This window comes from Lissotriton vulgaris, chromosome 9, assembly GCF_964263255.1.
Source record: "Lissotriton vulgaris chromosome 9, aLisVul1.2, whole genome shotgun sequence".
Taxonomy (NCBI): Eukaryota; Metazoa; Chordata; class Amphibia; order Caudata; family Salamandridae; genus Lissotriton; species Lissotriton vulgaris.
Genome location: NC_141697.1, coordinates 735,911,228 through 735,938,382, shown reverse-complemented (window position 1 = coordinate 735,938,382; position 27,155 = coordinate 735,911,228).

Sequence of the window (27,155 nt, the reverse complement as noted above, 5' to 3'; positions counted from 1 at the left end):
AGTATCCAAACCTGTACACCACTGTAAACCACCTGCTGATTCCCGTACACTATCCCACCCAGGAAATGAACTAGGTACAACCATACCCCGCTCCCCCCCGCTGAAACAGACCATGAACCAGTAGCCGCACCACCCAAAGTGGCTCTCACCTCAGGTTGCTCCACACCCAGTAAAAAAGAACCTCTCCTGATAGAACTTCCATCCCCACCTGGGCCCATTCACCATCACCCCTAGAACTCCCCACCCCTGACAACACATCACCCTAAACAGAGGCCGGTGTAGAAAAAAGCAAAGGACTGCCCACAAACCCTTCCTCCCCAAACTGCTCAAACCCAGCATCCTCTGCCTCCCCAAACTGTCCTCTATGCCCCTCTAATGCACCAGGCTCCTCCAAACCTCTTGACCCCTCGACATGTGACTTTGAAATGCCCCCTACATCATGAACAGTCAAAACTCGCCCTAACGTCGACAACAAGGGCCCCACATGCTCCTCATCCGTCATTAAAACGCTCCGGCCCTCCCCCAGTATTAAAGATCCTCTCCGCGGCATATTGACAGCAGCGACTTCTTGAAACGCAGACATACGCTCCGGTGCAGCGATGGAAGCGGAGCGCTTCCTATACGCTTTCCGGCTTCCCCGCTTCACAACCGCATTCTGTGAGGCATCTCCCGCTGAAACCAGAACCACCGGGCGGGCTTCCAACACTGCCTGCCCCCTTGCCGGAGACACTAACGCGACCTCCGCTACAACAGCCTGACGCGGAGGGTCGCTCAACATGCCCATAACTCCCCCGCTCCCAACAGCACGCGCCGCCTCAGAAGGGGCCGGTTTCCGGGTCCGGGACCGGCCCCGTTCACTTACCGAGTTCGCCCTTCTCTTCCGCGGAGACGAGCAGGCCGCTACAGTAGCAGCACACCGGCGGAGGCCTGGCGCAGAGGCCGCGCCGGCCGACGACCAGATCCATTCTCCCTGCCTCTGCCAAAAGACGAAACGCCTCAACGACACGTTGAACCTCCATAAACACAATAAGGACTACCACAATATCTAATCACGCTAAATAAATTAAATGCGCAAGAAACCCAAATTACCTCAAACAAACTACAATTTTTTTTAAGCTAAGCTCCCAGCCACCAGGTCACCAAACCTAAAATGGTGGCTGGGAGGAGGAGGCAATGAGCTATATAAATTTGGGCTATAAAATCCTACTAGGATGCAGCCCAAATCGAAAATGCTGGAAGGTTGCAAAACCACCCCCCCCCCAGCCCTCCCAAATCGCCCGGTGGGGGGGACCTCTGTGCGGTCGGCTGCCCCCCCAAGCCTCCCGTCGTGTGATGTTTTTACGGAATAAGTGTGAGAGGCTCAGTTAGATTTAGTAATGAGGATACATTTTTAACATAGACAGGGCTTTAAGTGGGATAGAAAAAACTGGTGGCGGGGGTCAAAGGGGCGTGGCCAACGTAATTAAGGGCGTGGCTTCATAACAGATAAACTGAAAATCTGTGTTTAGCACAGTGTGCCGCCCGACTTGTATTTTGCTGTTCCTCATTGCATCCAGATATATGATACAACAAGTAACTTCATACCTACAAGTCAGGCCTATTGGCTTTGTCAATTGGTGCTGCAGGCACACGTTGTGCAGTGAGTTGATTGCCTCAGATTGCAGAAGTGCTCAAGTAGTGTGGTCCTGGCGGTGCACACATTTTTGTGTGGCGCTGAAACTGTCGCCAGTAAGGCCGCACCTGAAGCCTTGCAGAACAGCTTTCAGTTACAAATTGTCTGCCACATGTTTTGCAGGCACACAGCAGCAGTGTGGCCGTCTACAAAAACAAACAATGCAAATGCAATAGGTCTTGCCTTTCATTAAAAGTTAAAGCCATTTGCTTTGCTATACAATACCATTAGCAAAGCAAATGGCTTTAACTTAATCAAAGGCAAGACCTATTGCATTTACAATGCTTGTTTCTTTTAGTTTTTAAAGTGCATCAAGAGGACAAGCTGATGTGTACAGCATTCTGGCTTCTTGTATTTCTTCAAGCGCTTCTCACGCTCTTTCGCTGATGCGTGTAGCTGTGTGTTCGTTTTAGTTTTAAAGTGCATCGAGCGGACACCCAAATGCACACAGCATTCTTGGTCAGGATTTACCTTTCTTCGGTTTCGGCCTCTTTTCTCTTATTAATTCTCTTGACTCCTGGTGTGTGTTGCCTTATTCACTGATATTCACACCTGGAAGATGTCCTGCGTTTGCAGCGGTCCGGAGTGAGTGTTGGTTTCCAGCGCTGATGCACACAGCTTTTACGATGGAAAGATGCTCTGGGGAACTCCAATTACAAGACTGCATATAAAGCCTGCTTGATTTAGATTCATTTTAAGTAGAAACGATTTGTATATCTATCATTGTACATTTGTGATCATAAGGTTCTCGAGTAATTTCCGTGGGGATAATATTTGTGGTCCAGGATGCAGAAAGTGACTGCCACTCGATTCTTTTTTGGCAATCCGTCTATTCCTTGGTTAAAATGGAAGAACGTTTTTGCCCACTACGCTCGAGTATGTGGTGCAGAACGGATGTATTCCTTATTCATGCATTGTTTGGGTTCAGAAGGTCAGGAGGTCTTTGAAAATCTCCCTGAACTTCAGGACAATAAAGCTTCTGCTTTGATTGAAAATGAGATTTGTATCAGGAAAATGGTTTTGCATTATCTTCCCAAGATTAGTATAGTTCTGGAATGCTATCAATTTGGGAGAAGAATTCAAACACAGGAGAAGTCTGTGGAGCAATATATCACTATATTGCGTAAGTTGGCATCCACATGTAGTTTTGGAGGGTCCTGGGAGGAACGGTTGAGGGATCAGCTGATGTTGGGCTGCAATATTGACAAGGCTAAAGATAGTTTGTGGCAAAAGGACAATATTTCATTACAAGAACTTATCACAATATTCAAAATGCATGAGCACTCGAAAGCGTGTGTGGATACTATAGGCAAAGAAAATACTTAGGGAATAAATGAGGGGGATGTTGTTAAGGAAGTGCTTGACAAGTATACCAAGAGTATGACTGATAAAGCAATGATCACTAAGACGTCCAGCCTTAAAAGCTTGCAAAGTAAATGTTTTAAATGTGGTAACTCTGGACATATGGCAAATTTTAAAGAGTGTCCGGGATGGAAAGTCACTTCTAGCATTGTGGGAAGAAAGGTCATTTTTCAAGGTGTTGCACATCGAGCAAACAACAGAAGAAACTCGGAGGGGTAGATATATATGAGCAAGTCATTAAAGATGTTAATATTCTTCAGATCAAGGAACGTGCGAATGAAGGCCTGTTTGAAAGTGTTTTGATCAATGATGCTTCTGTCGACATGCTTTTTGACTCAGGGGCTAAAATCACTCTTATTTCCAAAGAGTTTTATGAGCAACATCTGTTGAGTATGGTTGTTTTGTTGAAGCCCGACATTAAGCCAAAGGGTTATGGGAATGAAATCATTGATCTTTTGGGTTATTTTGGGGATAAGATCGATTGCAAGGGAAGGATTATTCCTGGGAAAACGTATATGTTTATGAAAGGAGACCCTCTAATTAGCTGGTTTCACCAAAGTGATTTATATGTGTATTTCGATCCGAATTGGGCTGTCTCAGGAATTACATGTACCAGATAAAACTCAAGTCAAGGAGAATTCCTAAAGTGGCAAAAGTTAGAAGTGTGCCCTTGTTAGTTAGAGAAAGTGTGAGGGCTGAGCTGGACAAACTTTTAGCGAATGGTATTATTCAGGAGGTGGAATCCATGGAGTGGGTTTCTCCGGTTGTCATAGCTCTTATGGCCAATAGAAAGGCTAGGCTTGATCACTATCCACTTCCTAAAATAAGTCAGATGTTGAGTTCTCTTGAGAGTGTGAGGCACTTCCTCAGCCTACCACCAGGTCAAGTTTCCTTCTTTGCCCCAAGAACTCACAGCTTTCATCACCCCGTTTGGTACCTTCAAGTTCTTAAGAATGCCGTTCGGACTCATCTCCACAGCCTCATTGTTTTAGACGGTAAAGGAGGGCATTCTGAAGGCATCAAAATCTATCAAGATGATGTTTTGATTTTTGGGATCAATCTCAAAGAACATGATGAGAGGTTGACAGTAGTGTTGTGGAAGTTGCTAGAGTCTGGCCTCACTTTTAGGGCAGACAAGTGTTATTTTAATGTTCAAGAAATGGAGTATTTAGGACACTTGGTATCTACATCTGGGATTAGACTCAAGTCTCCTTTGGTTGACGCTATTTGTAATCTCCAAAAAACAAGGATGAGTTGATAACATTTCTGGGGATGGCTGAATTCTACAATAAGTTTATTCCTAAGTTTTCTGAGAAAACTGAATTTATGAGAGCGCTACTCAGGAAAGGGAGTGAATTTGTGTGGTGCCAAGCTTGGGACAATGAGTCAAAAAGTGGATGGAATGGAGAAAACTATCTTGTTTATCTCTAGACCATTGAGAGGAGCTGAATGCAATTATTCGGTTGTGGAGAAAGAAGCTCTAGGTGCTTATTGGGCAGTGCATAAGCTGAGGTGTTATCTGATGATAAGCCTTTGAGAGAAATTTTCACCAAAGAAAGGCATTGAATTTGTAGCACATCGGATAAGAAAGTGAGTGGTAGTCTTGCAGGAGTTTGAGTTTAAGGTTTCTTACTTACCTGGTTCTAAGAACGTTTTGGCTGATTTCCTTTCCAGACTGATTGGGAATGAGACAGAGGCATCTTAGGATTCGCCAAATCTGAGGACTGGGCGTGGCTTTGCGGTGGAAGATGGTGGACGCAGCCTTCTAGAGCTCCCACCGGCCCGATATTGATCCGTTAATTTATCCTGGCTCCCGGACCTGACCTGCAGCCCACAACAGTAGACGTGGCGGCGAACGGCGGGAGGTGCCTTCCGGAGCGGCTTGTGGAGTTCCTGGGCCCCCTGGAGTGGCGATAGCGGCGGTGGCGGCCTGAGGCCTAGTCCCGGCGAGTGCAGCCGGGGCCTCGATTTTGGCAAATCCCGGACGGGAGATCCTGGCGCTGGCTCGCCGCCTCGACTTTTGGACCTGGCCCTGGGCTTTTGACTGGCGACGGAGCAGGGAGTAGGAGCCCTGCAGTGCCCTCTATCGCGTGCGTGGCTGCCCGTGCTGTGGAGGCGCCGGCGGAGGGCTGCGGCCTGCACTGGGATCCGGAGACCGGGGCCTCGAGTTTGGAGGTCCCCGGCTGCTAGTGGTGTTGCCCGGAGGCGGTGAGGCAGCGAAGCGGAGGGACCAACGGCGCAGTGGCCCCGGGGCGCGGTCCTGTCCAGTGTGCCTAAAATAGCGCTGCCGTGCTCGTTTGAACCCCGGACCGGCAGATGGCCTGAGGCTCATGCAGGGTGGTGCCCGAGACCCGAGGGCGTCCGAAGGCAGTGGTAGCGGCGGCGAGGAGAGAGAAGGGAGTGCTCCGGGGGCCCCCTGTGGGTGGACGAGGGGTCGGGGGGCCGCGGCCCGCAGCTGGTGTGCCCGAGGAATACCCCAGAAGATTGGACAGTGGAGTGAGGAGGCCCCTACAGTCCGAAGCCTGCGGCCGGCCACTGGAGGGTCTGGAGTGGAACCACAAGGCCCATTGAAGGGCCCAACATGACCGCGCACACACCTTGAAGATTGGCAGGTGCGGTGGTGTGGTGGCGGCAGTGCGGGGGCCTGGCTGATCCGGGCAACTTGGGTGTACCCTGGGGAAGTCCTCCTGCCGGAGCAACAGTGATCCAGGGTGGGGGTTGCATCCTGAAGAGTGGGTCATAGAGCGAGGAGGCATAGCCTGGCCGGGGCCACACCCTATTCTTTGGACAGGAGGGCAGAGCTGCATAGAGGCCTGGGGTGTCCCTGGACAACGGAGGACGACCGCATGGAGGAACCGTGCGCCTGGGGGCAGTGGAGACTATCGTGCGGAGTGGCCCTTGTCAATAGAGGTGACACGGAGACTCCCAGCTGAGGGGTCTTTATCTGGTGAAAGGGGACTAAAGAGGGCGGCCTCCCTGTGCAACTCAGAAATGACCAGAGACGGAGGGGGCAGTGGGCCCGCCAAGCAGGGGCCCATTGATAAATACACCGGTCCGAGTGGGGGTCCTGGGGCATCTGGAGGCGGCCAGGGCACAGGGCCTGACAACGCTGCGCTCATGGCGGCAATAACCCAATCCAGGGACATGCTGGACGCCAAAATAGGAGCGGTTGGGGCCCATGTGACTCTGCTGCATCAGGACCTTCGAAATGCAGTGACTCGCATCACGGAGGCGGAATCCAGGATCTTGAGTGTGGAGGACGATGTGGGGACCTTAAAGCAGAAAGTGGCTGAGATGGAAAAAATTCAAGAGACCTCGCGCTCCGAGTGGAGGATGCCGAAGGGAGGGCGCGCAGGAATAACCTTCGCTTTGTGGGCTTTCCCGAAGGATGCGAGAAGGGGAACATGGAACGCTTCTTGTCCCAGTGGCTAGAGAGCTGGCTAACTCCGGATGTTCTATCAAGAAGTTTGGTAATAGAGCGTGCACATAGAGCCCTGACGCAGAAGCCGCCTGTCGGGGAGAGGCCCCGGCCGGTGATAGCGAAGATTCTGAACTTTCATGACAGAGACACTATCTTACGGGAGGCGAGGGCAAAGGAATCTCTTACATTCGAGAACCAGAAGATAATGGTATTTCCAGACTATACTAAGATGGTACAACAACAACGACACTCCTTCATAGGTGCCAAGGCGAAACTGCGAGGCCTGAAGCTCCAGTATTCCTTACTTTATTCGGCCCGCCTACGGGTGGTGTTTCAGTCACGGACTCACTTCTTTGATACCCCAGAGGAAGTCTTCAGGTGGACGGATGAGACAGTGAGGGTCCGGCCGCATGCCCAACCGGGCTTGAATCAAGGTCCGTCAAGGGGTTCATCACAGGAGCGGGGCGACCCAAGAGTCCGGAGTAAGAGGCAGAGGAGGTCTAGGTTGCGGAAGCGCTCCTCCTCTCGCAGTGGAACACAGGACGGAGCGCCTGCTGACTCTGACCACTCCGGAAAGGAACATTGAAGGACATTGGGGAGCGAGTTTGTCTGCTGGTGTCGTGGGCCCCTGCTGGGAGTGATCGGATGGCTGTGCTCCACTGATCGGACAGTTAAGGGCTGAGTTTATAGAGACTGTTCGCTCTGCATATTCGTGGTTGTGTGGGGCTGCGGGTGGGGTTCGGGGAGCTTATATACAGGGGCTCATTGCCTCCTACGTGGGTGGGAGTTGGCGGGGGGGGGGGTTCCTGACTGAGTGGGTAGTTCAAGGGGATCCATTGGGATAGTGGGTCTCTGACCTCTCGTTGGGGGCCGAAGATGAACTTTACCGCGACAGGTACTTCAATGTTACTGAGGTATGGGGTGGGGGGTGGTGGGGAAGTTGTTGGGGTGACTTGGGACGGGGTGGGGTTTGGGGGGTTTGTTGGGTGTGAGTTGAAGGGGGGAAAGGAAGGAAGAGATGCGTTACTTTGCACAGTGATCTTTCGAGTCCTATTGAAGCAAGATGTGTGTGTGGCCTCAGACGCTCAGACTATCCATATTTCTGCCCATAGATGGCGATTGATACTCCCGAATCGGGCCTACAGAGGGCTTCGATGCGTGCTGTGAGCTGGAATGTACGGGGGATGCTAGACAGGATAAAGAGGGGGCAGTCCTAAGACAGGGGAAGAGAGACAGGGCTGATGTGTAACTGTTGCAGGAGACTCACCTCATGGGTACCAAGACCCTTAGCCTACAGTGTTATGGTTTTCAGCAGGTATTTCATGCTGGGTTTGCGAGGGGATCTCGTGGGGTAGCAATCTTGGTACACCGCAGGCTGTCCTATATTCATGAGACTCAGGTATGTGTTTGCCCAGGGCAAGATAGGCACTGAACCAGCAGTCTTCGGGAGTGTATATGCCTCGCCTCCACTGCAAGGAGCTCTTATAGAAAAGCTGTTCGGTGTGTGGGCTGAGATACCAGATGTTATGGCAGTGGTGGGCGGCGACTGAATGATGTGATGAATGCACGGATGGATCGACACAGGCTGGGGGAGAGATGCCTTCGGACACACCTACTAAACTGAATGGCATGGTAAGAGGGATGGGATGGGTGGATGCATGGCGACACCAACACACCCAAAGTCATGTATAGACATACGTCTCAGCGGTGCATAGGTCCTTCTCCAGGATTGATTACCTGTTTGTCCCTCACGCCTGGGTTGGGAGGGTGGATTCCACGTCCATACTGCCACGCGGTCAGATCACTCCCCGATAGCGATTGACTTACTTCTAGATAGAAGACGACAGCCGTTCAGATGGCGTCTTTTCACGTGGTATTTGCAACAAGAAAGCTACCAGACACATATGAGGGAGGCTATTGCTCACTACTGGAGCGACAATGATAAACCTAACACAGATGACATGACCCTCTGGGAGGCTCTGAAGCCCACGCTTCGAGGGGTGGACATTGCTTGGTGTGCAGCTGCCCGTAAGGCACGTAGGGAGGATATAGTGAAAGCTGCGGACCGGGTCAGAGACCAGGAAGAAAGATGCCACGCTGGTGGGAGTGAGGAAGACGTGGGTCAACTACTACTTTCGCAGCAGTCATACGCCTCCTTGCTGCTAGATGAGGCTAGGCAGCTCTGGCTGGCGACTCAGAGTAGGATCTACCAGTGAGGCGATAAATGAAATGAAAAATTACACTTATATAGCGCATAACCACCCGGAGGCCTCCAGCTCGATGCTATATAGGCTCTGCCAGAGCACTTTCCATGCACAGTCCCTACCGTGTCTTCGTGATGAGGCGGAGACGCCCATGACGGCCCCAGCGGACCTGGAAGTCAGCTTTGCACGGTATTATGCGGCCCAGTATGCCCCCCAGGAGCTCCTCCTGGCGGAAGATGTCGACAAGTTCCTTGCTGACCTCCCGCCACGAGCAATCTCAGATGAAAGGCGTGCTCGACTTGAACTCCCTTTGTCAGCGGAAGAGCTGGGTACAGCCCTCGGAGAATTAAACGTGGGCAAGGCCCCCGGACCCAATGGGTTCCCTTGTGAATGTTTTAAGAAATTCCACCTCCAACTAGGAACATACTACGGTAGGGCACTGGAGGCAGCCAAGGAGTGTGGCCGACTCCCGAGGGACTGGCGACACGCTGAAATTGTGGTCTTCTGCAAACCAGGGAGGCCCCCTGACCTACCCGAGTCCTATAGACCAATATCATTATTGAATACCGAAGCGAAAATATTGGCAAAAGCGCTGGCCAATCGCCTCCTCCCATACATTACCGATCTTGTCCACTCGGACCAAGCCGGGTTTATGCCCCATAGAGCAACAAGGCACAACATTAGACGCGCGCAGGTGGTGGTGGAGGCGGCCCGAGCAGCGGGGATCCCTGCGGCACTTCTGCTGGCCGATATAGATAGGGCTTTTGACTCAGTAAGTTGGGTCTACCTCCGCGCACTTCTATCCCGCCTGAATCTCGGACCCCATTTTCTATCATACCTGCAGTTATTATACACAGACCTGACAGCGTCGGTGAGAGTGGCTGGGGCAGTGTCTGATTCCTTCTCCATAGGTCGGGGCACCAGGCAAGGATGCCCACTATCGCCATATTTATTTGCCCTAGCTATGGAACCGTTGGCGGCGTGGGTACGAATGGACGCTCAGATGCGAGGCCTTGAGTGGAAGGCGGGACCCTCCGATAGAATTGCACTCTAATACATAATGCGGATATTCGGGAAAGTGTCGGGCCTCCGTTTGAACTTTCTTAAGTCTGTGCTGTGGGTGCTGGGAGAGCGCTGTGGCCTGGGGTCCTGGGCGGCGGCATTGCAGGAAGCAACGGGAGGCCTTAAATATCTGGGTGTATTCCTGACAGACTTGTGTGGAGTCTCCTGGACGCGCAATGTTGTGCCCGTATGGGAGCGTGTCCGATCAGACATGACTACATGGTCCCGCATGCCCCTGAATGTATACGGCCGCTCAGCCATATTTAAGATGGTACCCCTCCCGTGCCTATTATACCAACTACAAAATCACCCATATCCTATTTCACCGCAGTGGTTCAAGCAAGTAAATTCGACACTCAGTCAGTTTCTTTGGGCCGGGGGAGTGGCGAGAGTAGCACTCCGCACATGTTTCCTCTCCACGTATTGTGGCGGCCTAGCGACATCAGACATTCTGTCCTATTATCAAGCTTCCCATCTACTGATACTGAATGAGTGGTGGTATGGGAACCGGGGCAACCCGACCTATGCCCTGGAGAGGTACCTGATGGACCCTGACTCACTACATACTATACTTTACTCAGCTAGTAAGAGAAAGAGGCTCCCAGTGGTCACCCAAATAGTGTTTCATATATGGCGCGGAGCACTCCACCGCATGGGGTGGTGGAACAGGCAAACGAGGGAAACCCCTTTGTGGCAGAATGGGCTACTGTCGGCGTTGACGTCCCTACAGGGGTTCCGTGGCTGGGACGCGATTGGCATATCAGCCTTAGGCCACATTGTCAGGGGCACGACCCTCAAGTCGTTCCAGGAGTTACGTGAGGAGTATGATATGCCCCAGACCCAGTTCTTTAGATATTTACAGTTCTGACATGCTATTGCACCCACCCTGAAAGGATTGGACTCATTGCCCGAGTTTAGCCCACTGGAGGCTAAGGTATTTATGGGGGAATTGGAAAGTAAAAAGATATCTACTATATACCAAACGCTAGTTACACATTGTTCATCTTCCCTAGACGGTCTGCGGACTAAATGGGAGAGTGATGTGGGTGCATTTGAGGAGGAAGACCGGAGAGAAGCGATTGAGGCCTCGAGAGGAGCGGCCATTGCGGTACGTCTACGATTCATTCAGTTTAAATATCTACATAGAGCCTATTATACAAGGGAACGACTGTGGAGGGCAGGACTGATTGCGTCCTCTGATTGTTTGAGATGTGGCAGAGAGGTGGGCACTTTTATACATACAGTATGGTCGTGTGACGGGCTGCGGAGGTTTTGGTCGGGGGTGTGGGACTGCCTGTCTGAGGTGTTGGGCTGGGAGCTCCCCCGTTCGCCACAGTTGGGTCTTCTCCATGTTCTGGAACAAGTGAGAGGAAATATCTATAAACAACATCTGCTGCTGTTGGGCCTCACTGTGGCCAAGAGAGATGTGGCTCGAGCCTGGAAGGACCCCAGGGCCCCCCTGGTGGGAGTGTGGAAAAGGGGACTAGACTTCTACATGGGACTGGAGCGCCCGATCTTTGAAGCCAGGGGCTTCCCTCGGAAGCATTATAAGATTTGGAAGAGATGGGTAGATTATAGAGGACTGTGGCTGGAACCGCCAGCACATGGTGGACCTGAAGAGAGTAATTTGGACGCTAATCCCGGGCGATGAGGAATAAACACCGAATGTTTCTTGATATGTTTTTTTTGTTTATAGACTACTTGGACGCTGTGCAGGGGGCGGTAGGGGGGTTCCGGGTAGGTGGAGTAGGAGGGAGAGGGGAGGGGGGACGTAGAAAAATTATTTTATCTTAAACTGTTGTTTGAATTGCCTAAGTGTGATTATTACTCTAATGCTCACAGCTCCTCCGGTTCCCGGGGTGCTGTGCTTGAAATGCAATTTTCAACAACACAATAAAATCTTGCTCTGAAAAAAAAAATCTGAGGATTGTGATTTTTTTCAGTGGTGAAGAATTTGAAGAAGAGGTTAATGTCTGTGAGATCAGTGAGGGTTTGATTTCAGAAAGTGAATGGAGAGAGTGTTTGAGAAATGATCAGGAATTGCAGCAGGTTATGGTGAAAGTACAAGGTGGCTGAGGTGAGAAGTGGCATTGTGAGGGTGATCTTAGAGGTTATTGGCAGGTCAGGGAAGACTTGGCAGTGATTGATGGTCTTCTAATGAGGGTAGCAAGTTTGTTGCTCCTGGTAGTTTGAAAGTCAAATTGGTGAGTAATGCTCATGCTAGCCGCATGGATATTGCTAAAACAAAAAATAGTCAGAGAAGCCTATTGGTGGCCCACCATCAATGTGCATATTGAGGGGGTGGTTCGTGATTGTACACAACGCGTGTGTAGCGAAAGGATTTCGAAGTGCAGGACCCAGCCTATGGTAATCAGAGAACAAGCTAGTGGTCCGTGGATGGACATTGCAGTTAATATTTTAGGTCCAGTGAGATTAAAGTCTCAGGAACGGTATGTGTTAGTTTGCCTTGCCGGTCCTAGGATGCTTGTTTCCAGTCCAGGGAGGACCTGGTCTGGCAGTTTGGGCTGGACTGTTCCCATTGGGTGAAGGGTCAAAACTGATTTGCATATGGCTGAGTCCAAACTGGAATGGCATGGTGAGCAAAAAAACAATAGATTTAGGCCCAGATCTCTGTACTAGGGTGAATGTATGACATTGTTCTGCATTATGTTCATCAATTGTTCTTTTTGCATTTGTCACCCCGAGTGGGACGTGTATGCTTAGACGTGAGTCCTGTGCTCTCCATGCCACTGGAGTCAAGCTATCCTGGCTGATGAGGGGTGAAAGCATGAAACCGGTCCTAGGAGGCTTGTTTCCATTCCAGGGAGGACCTGTCCTGGTAGTTCGGGCTGGACTGTTCCCATTGGGCGCAAGGTCAAGACTGATTTGCATATGTGTGGGTCCAAACTGGAATGGCATGGTGAACAAAAAAACTATGGATTTAGGCCCATATCTCTTTACTGGGGTGAATGCATAACATTGTTCTGCATTCTGTCCATCAATTGTTCTTTTTGCTTCTGGAGGAAAGGCAGCACAGAGAAGGGCACTTCAAAAGGAAGCAGGCTTCCAACATAATCTTCAAAGACTCAGACTCTAAATCACATTTGGTGCCTGGAAAAGGTCAGAACAAGGAGAGCTCAAGGCCCCCAAAATTGTCAACTGTCAAGCAGCCAGTCTGGCTGGGGGAGGACGAGAAACTCTGCAAGACTACCACCTGTGACCAGGATTGGGGGCCAAGGCCTGCCAGTCTCCTGGCTCGGTGAGGGGACATCATCCAGTGACTCCAAAACCACCTGCCCCAGAAGCCTGGAGCACCAGTGCCTCCCTGTTTGGCAAGACCAGTGTGCCCTGCAGAGAGCGACGTCCAATGGGGAACCCAGACCATTGGATTTCTGTAGCAAAGTGTGAGGAGACAGCTGCTGAACCTAGTGGATCGTTGCCCATGTGGAGGGAAAAGTCAGTGAACCTTGTATGCCAGGGGAGGGCCACTGTGAAGTGGGATATCACCCTTTCTGCACCAATCGGGTCGCTGCCAATGGTCAGGAAAAAGCAGCAACCCCCTATACCAGGTGTTGCCACAGTGAAAATTGCTGCGATGCCAATCCGGCCATTGCCTTTGTATGGAGTGCAGTGCGAACCGAGGTGGAGTCACTGTGAAGATTACTACTTGTTAGATCGGGTTGCAGTTTGTGTACAGAGTGAGGATAGTGACCTCGTATGCAAGAGGAGGCCACCAGGATAAGGCAAGAAGTGTGGTCTGGTGAGAAGGAGGCCGCTTTAATAACTTAAGTGGGGCCAAGCCCCGATTGAGGACCCACACCAGGAGCATTGCAAACCCCCCACCCGCAATCTGTGGGGAGGATCCCAATAAACTTACCAGCTTAGGGGGGAGCATTGAAGAAACTCTCCATTGCTGCCCCTGCAGGAGTACATGTAAGGAGTTCAAGCACACCCAACTGCTGTTTATTAGCTCTGCGTGTCTTGTGCATGTGGCTCTCTTCAGCGTTCGCCCATTCATCCATATCTTTCAACCAGTCAGCAATTTTCAGTGCAATCGGTGACAGCCACCCTTAGCAATTCTACATTTTGCCAATACCAGCCCCAGGACAAGAAATTTCCTACTTAACTTATTTTTCCTAAAGGGGATGTTTCCCAACAGTCAAGGACCCACTTCCCTGGGGATTGTCCACATCAAGGTCGTGCCTAATGATGAGAGAACTGTCTGCCAGTATTCAATTATGTTCACACACCCCAAATCATATTTAAGAAATCAGCTTCCCGCCCTTTGCATTGGGGGCCCCTAGAAGAGCGTGCCGAGATTATAGCATATAACCTATTGGGGAAAAGGTAAACCTGGTGGATCACGTTATATTGCTGTAGTTTAAATCACGATTTGGTGGATTTGGATTTCACACCCTCATGTATTCTCTCCCAATCTTTTGAAGAAAGGGTGCCTCACAATCTCTTGCCATTTGTACTGTTCTGAAAGTTGGACTAGAGGAGCATCCTTCATCAATGCCCTGTAGATATGGGAGATCAACCTCCTGCCTCCAGCCATGACTAACAGAGTTTCCAAAGTGTGGGGGGTCTGCGCGATCTCAGGAAACGACGGCTAAATTTTGCACGCAGTAGCAGCAATTTTGCCAAATTTAAGGAATTGTCCAGTTCCAAGTTGAACACCTCCTTGACGTCCACAAGGGTAATTTGGGTATAAATCTCGTAGAGTATCACAACCACCAGCCTGACAGTTATTTAGGGGCAATGTTCAATAAGTTTAAACGGGGGCAATGCCCGGATGCTCAGCACTATATTGACCACCTGCTTGCATGCCCACCACACCTTCCTGACCATATAAGGTAAGGTTGCCTCGCCCCATCATCAATAACTCCCGGAAATCGAACCCCAGTACAGGTGCCTCTCAACAGTCTACATTCCCAATTCTCTTGGCCTTCAAGTGGAACGCATGCTAAGTTCCAAACAGGGTAACTCAAGACCGCCCTTACACCAGGGGCACTTCAGAGTGGCCAAGCTAACCCCCTTTCTTCCATTGGCCTATAGTAATTCCAGTATCAAACTGTCAAGGTCCAGAAAGAACTTCCTGTGGATTTCGAAGAGGGTTCCTTGGAAAATATACAGGCAGCGAAGAAGTAATATCATCTTTACTAATGCTAGCTTCCCCAAGAAGGAGAGACAAAGTGTATTCCAAAACGTTACTGTAGGCTTCAGACCATCAATCACTCTGCCTATTTTTTCTGCATCAAATTTCCTAGCCCCATGTGTAACCCGTATCCCCAGGTATTTCACTATCTCAGTCTCCCACGGGAGGTCCAGCTGTGGCAAGTCCTGCCCCGGCCTCCCCGCCAACAGCCCTATAGGGAACAGTATTGATTTAGTACGAGTTATGTGTAGCCCTGTGAGTTCACCAAACTCTGACAGAACTGACAACATGATAGGGACCAAATAGGATGAGCTCCGCAGGTATATCAATGCATCATCAGCATATATACTACGTGTGTGGTCTCGCCGATCTGTATCCCTTGACTACATAGCCCGCAATCGGCAAGCCAAGGGTTCCACTGCCAAGGGGAAAAGCAGGGGGGACAGGGGGCACCCCTGTCGACCCCCCGGCTCAGAGCAAAGCTCCTCAACACCACACTACCCACCTGCACCCTAGCCGATGGGGCACCATAGAACTGCTGCACCCATTTTATGTAGGTCACTCTAATGCCAACCCATAAAATCTCCTATGACAGGGAATCAATGCTTGTTCAATGTCCAACAGTTCAAGTGCAAACTGGTCATCCTCCTGTCATATACTGTTACAGAATGAAGGTTCACTAACCTTGAAGCCGGATACAGCAGGAGCGATGCTAAGATACCTCCACCCCTTCTATGGCAGTACCTGCGAGTATATAGACTGCACTCCACAGATATTACCACAAACGGGGAAAGGGTAAAAAGGGACAAAGAAACAATAAAGTTGTGGCTGAAATAACCTTCAGTGGCGTGCATCTGAAGTTGTAGTCCTCACTTCTCTATGCGCCCCAGGTTTCCTGTATGTAAGAAATAATGGAACAGGTGATGAGTGGAACCCTGTCCCTCCCCTACACATAAGCAAGTATCAAATAGAATAGATATATGTGTTATGCAGTTACAATGATAGGCTGCAACTATCACTCCCAGAAAAAGGCACAAAAGCTCAAAATAAAGTAAAGTAAAGTATTCACAGCGTCGTAATATCTCCTTCCTAGAGATATCACAAGGTTCTGTGTAATATGTCATAAAGAGAATTCACTTTAGGCAGAGTACTTAGCTGTCTGGTGGGTTCTGTCGTTGGTCTGATCAATAAAGTTAATTGAAGAAAAACTGCTCCCCCCTCCAGAAGAAAAACGAATTGAAGAATGTTTTCAGTAACTGCTCATTAGTCAAAAGAACAAGCACTGGCGTTGCCAATAGGTCTCGCAGTAGGAAAGTTGGAGCTATTACAATTGCAAATAACAATGCCTTTTATTTTTGTTTTCATTTTAAAAACATAAAGGGCTTTGTCATTTACAAAACCAATAGCTCAAACTTTCCTACTACGAGACCTATTGTGCACTGCACAGTGTGGGTGAAAGTGGCACTGCGTGCGTGTGAGTGGCTTTGAGTGAGTGGCGTTGCGTGGGTGAGTGGCGTTGGGTGAGTGGCGTTGCGTGAGTGGCGTTGCGTGAGTGGCGTTGGGTGAGTGGCATTGCGTGAGTGGCTTTACGTAAGTGGCGTTGCGTGGGTGAGTGGCGTTGCGTGGGTGAGTGGCGTTGCGTGGATGAGTGGCGTTGCGTGGATGAGTGGCGTTGCGTGGATGAGTGGCGTTGCGTGGATGAGTGGCGTAGCGTGGATGAGTGGGGTTGCGTGGATGAGTGGGGTTGCGTGGATGAGTGGGGTTGCGTGGATGAGTGGGGTTGCATGGGTGAGTTGTGTTGCGTGTGTGAGTGGTGTTGCGTGTGTGAGTGGCGTTGCTTGGGTGAGTGTGGCATTGCGTGGGTGTGAGTGGGCTTGCGTGGGTGTGAGTGGCATTGCGTGTCTGAAAGTGGTGCTGTGTGGGTGAAAGTGGCACTGCGTGGGTGTGAGTGGCTTTGCGTGAGTGAGTGAGTGGCGTTGCGTGGGTGAGTGGCGTTGCGTGGGTGAGTGGCGTTGCGTGGGTGAGTGGCGTTGCATGTGTGAGTGGTGTTGCGTGGGTGAGTGGCGTTGCATGTGTGAGTGGCATTGCGTGGATGAGTGGCGTTGCGTGGATGAGTGGCGTTGCGTGGATGAGTGGCGTTGCGTGGATTAGTGGCGTTGCGTGGATGAGTTGCGTTGCGTGGATGAGTTGCGTTGCGTGTGTGAGTGGTGTTGCTTGGGTGAGTGGCGTTGCGTGGGTGAGTGTGGTGTTGCGTGGGTGAAGTGGGCTTGCGTGGTTGTGAGTGGCGTTGCGTGTCTGAAAGTGGTGCTGTGTGGGTGAAAGTGGCACAGAGCCTTTGATGTGGCCTGGCGCAGGAGAAATGCTGCTGCTGCTAATTAAATATAAAAAGTGTTTAGCAACTCACGGCTGCCAAGAGTAACAAGGCAGTGCTGGGAGGGGGGCTGCGCACCAACTGCAGTGCTCTGGTTGCACGGCCTGCGGCCGGCCGTGTGAAGTGATAAGCCTTTGAAGTACACAGGCATGCTGTGACAGAGGTGTGAGAGGTCTGGCAGGGAACAGATGGCCTGGCTGTGAAGCAGGGGCCGGGCAGCGCTGGGGAAGCCTGTGGGAGGGTGATTGATGCCTTTGATGTGGGGAGGTAGGAGAGCCTTTTGCGAGCCTGCAGGAGAAATGCTGCCGATGCGCGTGCATGTTTAATCACGTGATTCACGTGAACTTAAAGAAAACCGCGGCTGAAAGCCCGTGGTTTGAAGAGGATTTTGGCCACTTGAATTCTCGTTCCCTCAATGCGCTTGCGCGCATTGTAGGTCACGAGACCTAAAAATGACTAGCAGTGTTTATGGCTCTCCTTGGCAATGTTCCTCCGTAGGAGCGCCAGCAGCCGCTGAGCACTCGGAGCCGATGCAGAGACAATGGCCGCTCTGAGAGTGAGGCACTCCAAACAACGATCGTGAATCCAATAGCTCACAGCCTCGGAAATGCGCAGCTGCGTTCCGAGCTGTATGAACACAAATGACTTGCAAAACAAATAACTTCACAAGAAACGCGGTCGCGCTCCAGCGCTAAGCGTTTATTTTCTCAAATGCAGCCTTCACTACCCGGAATCCAGAAAGTTTGCAGTCGCGCTCCAGCGCTAAGCATCCCCTCGAATTCAGGACACTTCCTGCAACAAAACCAGTAGCAATCCCGGCAGATTCCGAACACTATCTTCTCCTCGAAGAATACTGAACCAAACTCAGGTGACAAGCACCGGATTCAGAAAGAAGTGTATATGTAGGCAGGACAGAAGAGGTACTCTAACAATCTTGTGGCTAATATTTTACTGAAATTTTCACAACCACATTAATTATCGACAAAGGGTGGTAAGAGGACCTCAATGTACTATCCCTGTCAGGCTCCCTCTGTCTCCCTCTCCCTCCCTCCCCCTCTGTCATCTCCCTCTCCCTCCATGTCTCCCTCCTCCCTCTGTCTGTCGCCCGCTCCCTCCCCCCCCACTGTCTGTCTCCCTCTCCATCCATGTCTCCGTCTTCCCTCTGTCTGTCTCCCTCTCCCTCCATGTCTCCCTCCTCTCTCTGTCTCCCTCCTCCCTCTGTCTGTCACCCTCTGTTTCCCTTGTCCCTCCCTCTCCCCCTTTTTCTGTCTCCCTCCCTTTCTCTCCCTCCCTTTCCCTCCCTCCCTTCCCTCCCTCCCTTTCTCTCCCTCCCTCCATTTCCCTCCCTCCCTCTGTCTCCCTCCTTCTGTCTCCCTCCATTTCCCTCCCTCCCTCTGTCTCTCTCCGTTTCCCTCCCTCCCTCTCCCTCTGTCTCCATCCATTTCCCTCCCTCTGTCTCCCTCCCTCCCTCTCCCTCTGTCTCCCTCCCTCTCCCTCTGTCTCCCTTCCTTTCCCTCCCGCTCCCTCCATTTCCCCCCTCCCTCTGTCTCCCTCCATTTCCCTCCCTCCGTTTCCCTTCCTTTTTCTCCCTCCCTCTCCCTCCCTCAATTTCCCTCCCTCCCTTTGTCTCACTCCATTTCCCTCCCTTTCCCTCCCTAATCTAAGAGTGTGTGTGTGTGAAGGTACGGTCTTGAGGCGGAAGCCGGGACCAGTAGCAATTTGTTCATAATACTGTGAGTTTTTAACTGCCTTTTAAACTCCCTATTGCCAAGTGTTTTAAAATTGCGTATTTGCACAGATTCTCCTTTCCAGGGGGCTCGAACCGGAGCTAAAGCCTCCGTGGGTCCCGCCATCTTGCTTGAGGAGCTGGGCGAGCAGACTAGTGCTGTGCCCCTCCCGCCCCCACGTGCATAAAAACCCGGATGTTGATCGCACCTCCACTGATCTAAGAGTGTGTGTGTGTGAAGGTACGGTCTTGAGGTGGAAGCCGGGACCAGTAGCGATTTGTTCATAATACTGTGAGTTTTTAACTGCCTTTTAAACTCCTTATTGCCTAGTGTTTTAAAATTGCGTATTTGCACAGATTCTCCTTTCCAGGGGGCTCGAACCGGAGCTAAAGCCTCCGTGGGTCCCACCATCTTGCTTGAGGAGCTGGGCGAGCAGACTAGTGCTCTGCCCTTCCCGCCCCCACTTGCATAAAATGGTACATCGATACAGGGAGCGCAGCGGACGGGCGCAGCGGGCGCACCACAGGCTCGCCAAAGGCAAGCCCGTCTGCGCCCGTCCGCGCCAGACCCGTGCCTAGGGCCGGAACCACTGCTCCGATCGATACCAATTTGCCTCCGAGGCTGATTTACTCCAGCGATGCGCTTAGAGCTTGCAGATCCACATCAAACGTTGAAGGCTGCACTATTCTGGGAATGGGTCCTAACACAGGGAAGGCCCGTAGCATATGTCCAAACTGCTCACTGTCCCTGCCAATCCTGAGCTGGGATCCGGTTGCGCCCCCCAGGGACAACAAGGATAAGCCTCCTAGGAAAAGTCAAGCTTTGGTGAAGTGTCTTTTACTTAATGCCAGATCCCTGGTCAAACATAGTACTGAAATAGCGGAATTGATCCAGGACACTGGTGTCATGATAACTTTCATCACAGAGTCCTGGAGCGATGCCGCCTCTGGCCCTGACATAGTTACTGCCACCCCACCGAACTATGTCTGTTTCACCCAAAACAGAGAGAAAAGGAAAGGTGGTGGCCTAGCCATTATTTACCACCGCTCATTCAGAGGGCAATTTCATCAGGGTCCCGGAGGCCCTGATGAGTCTCTTCTCTTTAATTTTACCGTATCTGACCACCAAACTTTTAGAGGTGGCTTGGTTTATAGACCTCCTGGGTCGAAAGCACCTTTTTTTCTTGCTCTGGGCAAAATAATAGAAACAGTCGCCACTGCCCAAACTTTTTACGTTATTAGGTGATTTTAACTTTCACCTCGAATGCAGTTCGGACCCGGACACATCTGATCTTACAGACATGCTCCAGGGGCTGGATCTGAGGCAATTGGTCAATGGTCCCACCCACAAGGCTGGGCATACCCTGGATGGTATCTTTTCAAATCACCCAACCCTTACTGTATTATCAATCCAACCCATACCATGGTCTGACCACGCAACAGTCTATTTTAATTTGGCCTTAGACTCACCGGGGAGACCATCCAGAATTAGACCCATCCTACGACAGATTAGGAAATGGAATGATATAAAACATGAAGAGCTGGAATACGCTTTAAAGTCAACTCTGGAGCCGCTTTCAGGAAATACGGAACAAGCAACCCAGGCCTACACGAGATGGCTTGAGGATGCATGTACACATCTTGCCCCCCCTAAAACTTTTCTCCCTACACGGGCGACTCCTTCCGCTCCCTGGTTCTCGAAAGAGATCAGGGACCTGAAACTTGTGTGCAAAAAAAAGGAAAAAATTTGGCGGACAACTTTTAGTGAGGCAGACAAAAAAATTCTAAACACTGAGCAAAGAGCGTATAAAGAGAAGATCCAGCAAGCTAAGCGAGCTTTTTATACGAAGAAGGTTAAAGAAGCCAGCAATGCCCCAAAAGAGCTGTTTCGAACGATATCCTCTCTAGCAATCCCCAAAACCATAGAGGTACCCCCCAGTGTCCTTCTTTGCGAGAAGCTGGCTACCTTCTTTCGGGAAAAAGTTGAAAAAATCTTCTCTCCCTTAGATAATCAAATAAAAGCTTCACTGGAACTCCCCACTAATATAGTGGAATCAGACAACGGCCGAGAAAAACGGCTATTTTTTCCCCAAATCAGTGAGGAAGAGGTCACGAGCCGACTCCAGAAGATAAAATCTGGCTCCCCTCACGATCCCTGCCCGGCCTTTATTACCAAATTAGCGCCAGACTCTATTGCCGCTGGACTCACCCCCCTTCTCAATCTCTTGCTGGATAGAGGGGAATTCCCTGCAAAATGGAAACATGCTTCCATTTTACCCCTCCTAAAAAAAAAACAATCTGGACATAGCCGATTTAATCAATTATCGGCCTATTGCAAGACTGCCCCTTCCAGCCAAAATTATTGAAGCCTTTCTAAACACCCAGCTAAGCACCTATCTGGGAACAGGAGAACATCTAGACCCTTGCCAACATGGTTTCCGTGCAGAACACAGCACGGAATCCGCTTTAATTAAATCAGTGGTAGATATTAGAAAGGTGTTGGATAGAGGAGGTAGAGCTGCCCTGATCCTGCTAGACCTTTCCGCGGCCTTCGACACGGTCCATCACAAATTGTTGGTGGACCGGTTGAGGGCCTGTGGAGTTCAAGGTAAGGCGCTGAAGAGCTTAAAGGCCTTCCTCTCCAACAGGACTCAGGTGGTGGCACTGGGGGACTTCGAATCACGCCCCTTTTCGCTTCCCTGCGGAGTACCCCAGGGCTCCTCCTTGAGTCCTACTCTTTTTAATGTCTACGTTTCCACGCTAGCCCCGATAATTCGAACCTTTGGATTCAACCTCACAGCTTATGCGGACGACACGCAGATAGTGGTCTCCTTGATGCCGGGGGACACAGATAGCACTGCGGACAGGTTCAAAGGCTGCATGCGTGAAGTGGGTACTTGGATGGCCCACAACTGTCTTAAATTAAATTCTTCTAAGACAGAGGTGCTACTCTTTGGCTCCAAAGATAATTTCTGGTCCCCGAGATGGTGGCACGAAGAAATGGGAAAACCTACCCGTCCCTGTGACGAAAGTGAAAAATCTTGGTATCCTGGTGGACAATCTATTGTCCTTTAAACCTCAGATTAATGCCCTGGTATCATCCACCCATTTTGTTCTTAAAACAATCAGAAAAGTGCTACCATTTTTGGAGCAAGAACTTAGGAAAACAGTGGTCACCGGTCTAGTTCTATCTCGGCTAGACTACTGTAACAGCCTCATGCTGAATGCCCAATCCAGCATACTTAACAAACTACAAACACTACAGAACGCCGCCGCACGCCTGATAACAGATACACCCAAATTTGCATCTGTGGCACAGGACCTGGCAAAACTTCACTGGTTGCCAGTGCGGAAACGAATCACCTTTAAATCACTCTGTGTGGTCTTCAAAGCACTTCATGATCTGGGCCCCAAATGCATGAAGGAATTATTCTTCTGGTACAAACCTACAAGATCTCTCAGATCTGGTCAGCAGGCCTTGGTATCAGTCCCCAGAGTCAAGAGAGCTAGATGGGGTGGGAGGAGCTTTTTCTCAGGAGCAGCAGTAGCCTGGAACAAGCTTCCCCTCCACATCAGACAATTGCCCGATCTCCTATCCTTTAGAAAGGCACTGAAGACTTGGCTCTTTACCCATTAAATCACCTACCCACACATACCAGTTTTAAATCCGCCAGCGCCAGGACACCTCCGGGTAACAGAGCGCTCTACAAATGTAAAAAATAAATAAATAAATACATTTCCCTCCCTTCCTCTCACTCTGTCTCCCTCCCGTTCCATCCCTCCCTCTCCCTCCCCCTCCCTCCCCCTCCCTCCCTTTCTCTCACTTCCTCTCCCTACCTCCATTGCCCATCCTCTGTCTCCAACCCGTTCCCTCCCTCCCTCTACCTCCCCCTTTCTCTCCCTTCCTCTCCCTCCCTCCATTTCCCTCCCTCCCTCTGTCACCCTCTGTCATCTCACTCTGCCTGTGTGTGCCTGGGCCGAGTATGCTTCCTGGGCACACACAGCCGCACCAGAGCACTTCACATGTCTTTAAAAGACCATTTGCATGTTAATGAGGCTTTGATGTATTTCACCTCTTCGCCCCTGGAGCTCCACTTTGACTATCACTGGTCGCCAGGTCCCCGCCGAGCAGCAGAGTCTCTCAGAATCGCGCTGCTGAAACCGTCAGTGTTTGCAGACACTCTTAATTTTATTTTATTTTTTAAACACGGGTACGATGTCTGAAAGGTCCGTGGGCCGCCGAGGAAGGCTTGCCGGGCCGCTGGCGGCCCGCGGGCCTTACTATGAGTACCCGTGAGCTAAGGCAAATAGTCTGACAAATAATGCGCTATATAAGAATCATTTTCCATACATTTCCGATAGCAAACAGTAGTCAATACGGCTGTGCGCCTCGGTAGCAGGTACATAGCATGAGTAAGTTCTGGTCTGTGGATAGTGCACCCTCCATGCATCATGCAGTCCAAGTCCTCCCATCAATTCCCAAAGAGAGCTGGTAATTGCAGGCTTGGTGTCTATCTTTGGGCGGAGATGATCTATATTGCCATTTAGCTCACAGTTGAGATCGACAGCCCAAATAATTGCTGGACCCACATGCTCTATAGCTGCTACCAGCGCTGCCCCCCAAAAATTCAGAATCATCCACAATGGGAGCATACACATTCACCAAGCAAATATCTTGAGCACCCAGTACCCTAGATACTATCACAAAGTGACCCTCGTGATCTAAATTCACCCCCTTCGCCACAAAGGGAACAGTAGGCTCTATCGAAATAAAAGTCCCACTGGCATCATTGGAGTATAATGTGGAAAAAAGTGGCCCCCGCCACCTGTGACGTAGGTGTGGGATACAAGACCCCCATGTGTGAGTCTCCTGCAGGAAGGCCACAGAGACCCCATATCGACGGAGAAAGGAATATACCCTTTGTCTTTTGCTAGGTTGACCCAGTACCCTTACATTCCAGGTCACAAATTTCCATTCAAAAGTCATAAATAACTACAGCCTGCTGCACCAACGTCCCATCATGAACTCCACACTCTCCTCTCACCCCCTCAAACATACACTGTGACCCATATTTATAGATGTCATCATAGAGGCTGACTCCCTGAATCCCTAAAACAAGCACCTGAGCCCAGGACAGTGGGCAACTCCCTCCACCAACAGGCTGAGTTCAAACTTTGAAGGCCTAACTCAACACGGCCAACAGTCAGGTCCCACAGTCCCAACTCCCCCACAGAGGCAACCGCCTCAACTAAGTAAAGCGCGTAGTGCAGAGGACCTAGCATCCAACCAGGTCAGTGAGGCCTAAGGCTTTCAGCCCACCCGAAAGGACCGTGGTCCACTCTGACCTCCCGCCAGTACATTTACCACGTTGCCATCAATGGCATGCCATATAGTGACAAGAATCTGAAAAACTACAATCATACCCCCATCTATAGTAGGGAAGGAACCTTGTCCCAGACCAGCGCACGACAGCACCGGTGTGAATGCCATGGATATATTGGGAAAGAATTGCAGCAAAACATATACTCAATTAACTGGAGAATACGTGTTATATGCACAATGCCCATACCATCAACCCCGCTCCTGATCCAAGTCATCCCTCCTGTAGTCTCAGACAGAAGCCTGAAAACGTTCAGGCGATTTAATCATCGCGTGGTCGCGCAAATCATAAACACGGTCCGACTGTGCAGGCAACGGAGACGCAGGACGTGAAACCTGTGTTTGTTGTTGCTGTTGCTTACCCTGTTTCTGTTTTTTAGGCCAATTTTGTTTCTTGGACTTGGGCTGAGCGTCAGTTTCCGAAGCTTGTCCCTGGGGTTGCTTCTTCTCCTTAGTAGAAAAAGGCTTAAGACCCTTAGCATTGCGGCCAACTGATTTATAAGCCGCCACAATTATCCTCGCTAACTGTTGGGGTTCCTCAGCATTGGGAACCAGCGCTAAAGCGTTAGCAACCTGAAAGTTCACATGAGTAAAGACAACAGCGTCCTATGCAAGGAGGGATATAGTCAAAAGGTAAATATAGACACAATGGAAACTATACTGTAAATTGACTTGCCCAGCCGGGCAGAGGTCTAATATTTAACCCCTTAAGTGCTGCCTCTGTGCATTGGCCGACGGCAGCACTACCTCCCCAGTGCTGCGCACGACCATTGGACGTCCATTCAGCACTAGTTCCAATGGACAGCGCAGCACTGGGGAGGAATGTTTAATAGCATCTATGAGGTTAATTTAGAAACACAATATTAGGAGATACCTTCAACAATTACTTGGAGATGGGCACAAGCCTGTGCCCAGACGTTTACAAATTGTCATGGTTAGCGGAGTGGATAGAAGGTAGAGAAAGGTTTTTAGGCAAAAGCTATTGTTTTCTGTGCATATAGCAATAACAGAATTCACATTTACACCATTACTTGAAATATAGTAACAGATACACAACAGAGTATATGGTGTAGAAGTTGTCGACGGTGTTTCGATCCCATTACATAGTTACAGGGATCATCATCAGGACTGAGTAAAGCCTAATCATTCCTAGCCATGATAGCCGCATTGGGCGAGGTGCACACAGTGGGTGCCGGCCGGTGGCAGGGAGTAGGGGGCAGTCGTTATCCGCGGAGGAACCGGATAGTCCCAATTTAAACTGGCAGCTTAAACGGTGATTACCCTGCCAGAAACGTAATCACCGTTTAAGCTGCCAGTTTAAATTGGGACCTTCCGGTTCCTCCGCGGATAACGACTGCCCCCTACTCCCTGCCACCGGCCGGCACCCACTGTGTGCGCCTATTTCAAGTAATGGTGTAAATGTGAATTCTGTTATTGCTATATGCACAGAAAACAATAGCTTTTGCCTAAAAACCTTTCTCTACCTTCTATCCACTCCGCTAACCATGACAATTTGTAAACGTCTGGGCACAGGTTTGTGCCCATCTCCAAGAAATTGTTGAAGGTATCTCCTAATATTGTGTTTCTAAATTAAATATTAGACCTCTGCCCGGCTGGGCAAGTCAATTTACAATATAGTTTCCATTGTGTCTATATTTACCTTTTGACTATATCCCTCCTTGCATAGGACCGCTGTTGTCTTTACTCATATGTTCCCCGAGGTCCTGTGCTGACTCGATTGGGTGCCCTTGTTGTTTTTTATAATAAAATAACCTGAAAGTTCACAGCATCCCCCTTGACATTCGCAAGGATCAGATCGCAAACTACATCAAAGGAGCCACACAGGCGCATACCCGACTCGACTGCCGATTCCGGTCCGTAATCATCTTGAACACGTTTAAGGACCGTAGACAGATTGGACACAGACGGGGAGCCAAAGCACCTCGAATAGGCTGATGCAAAAGTCTTACCCCAGGTCTCACAGTCAACAAGTTCAGGGGCCAAATCTTTCGGCAAACTAAGCGTAAGAATCCGGTGTTTTTCACCAGGAGTCATATTAGGAAATACCGCTTCCAGCTGGTCAAATTTCTCGGCAAGCCAGAAAGGAAAATCATCCTTATCCTGGGGCGCATGCGGAAACATAGGCATGTTTAGAGCCATGCGCAACCTGCGCCGAACCATCGGTGTAAATGATACAATGGAAATCCTCCAACGGCCGCATTGCTAAAGGAGCAGGATGAACGAATTCATACGAATTCATACTGTAAGTACTCCTGCGACCGTAAAGTGGCGTCAAAAATAAACGTGACATCCTGGGATGTCAAGGATGCAGCCCACTGAATCCACTGAGGGTGCAAAGCCTTAGAATTAGGTACACTGGCTTTCGTAACTGCCTCCAAGGCAGGACACGGGGTAACAACCAACATGCGTTTTCCCTGTGACAGGGCACGTTCCTTGTGAATTGCCATCTGCACAGCCGTCAAAACTTTCTCCACAGTGGAAAAGCGCATTTCAGCCGAAGCGTACAAGTGTGACTTGTAAGCAATAGGTACTGTATCTCCTTCATTAAAAGTTAGGTACGTGAAACCTACCGTCCCAGGGACAATTCTTATCACCAGGTTGGTTTGGTTATCACGAGTCTGTAAATATGCAGAAGCGAGCAAATCAGCCTGCAAAAACTGCAGAATAGCTGAATGCTCAGGCAGCCAGCATGATTTGGAAAAAGATGGTTGTATCAAAGCATACAAAGGCTTGATACGCTGGGCATATTCCGGAATGTATGTCCTTCCGAAATTCAAA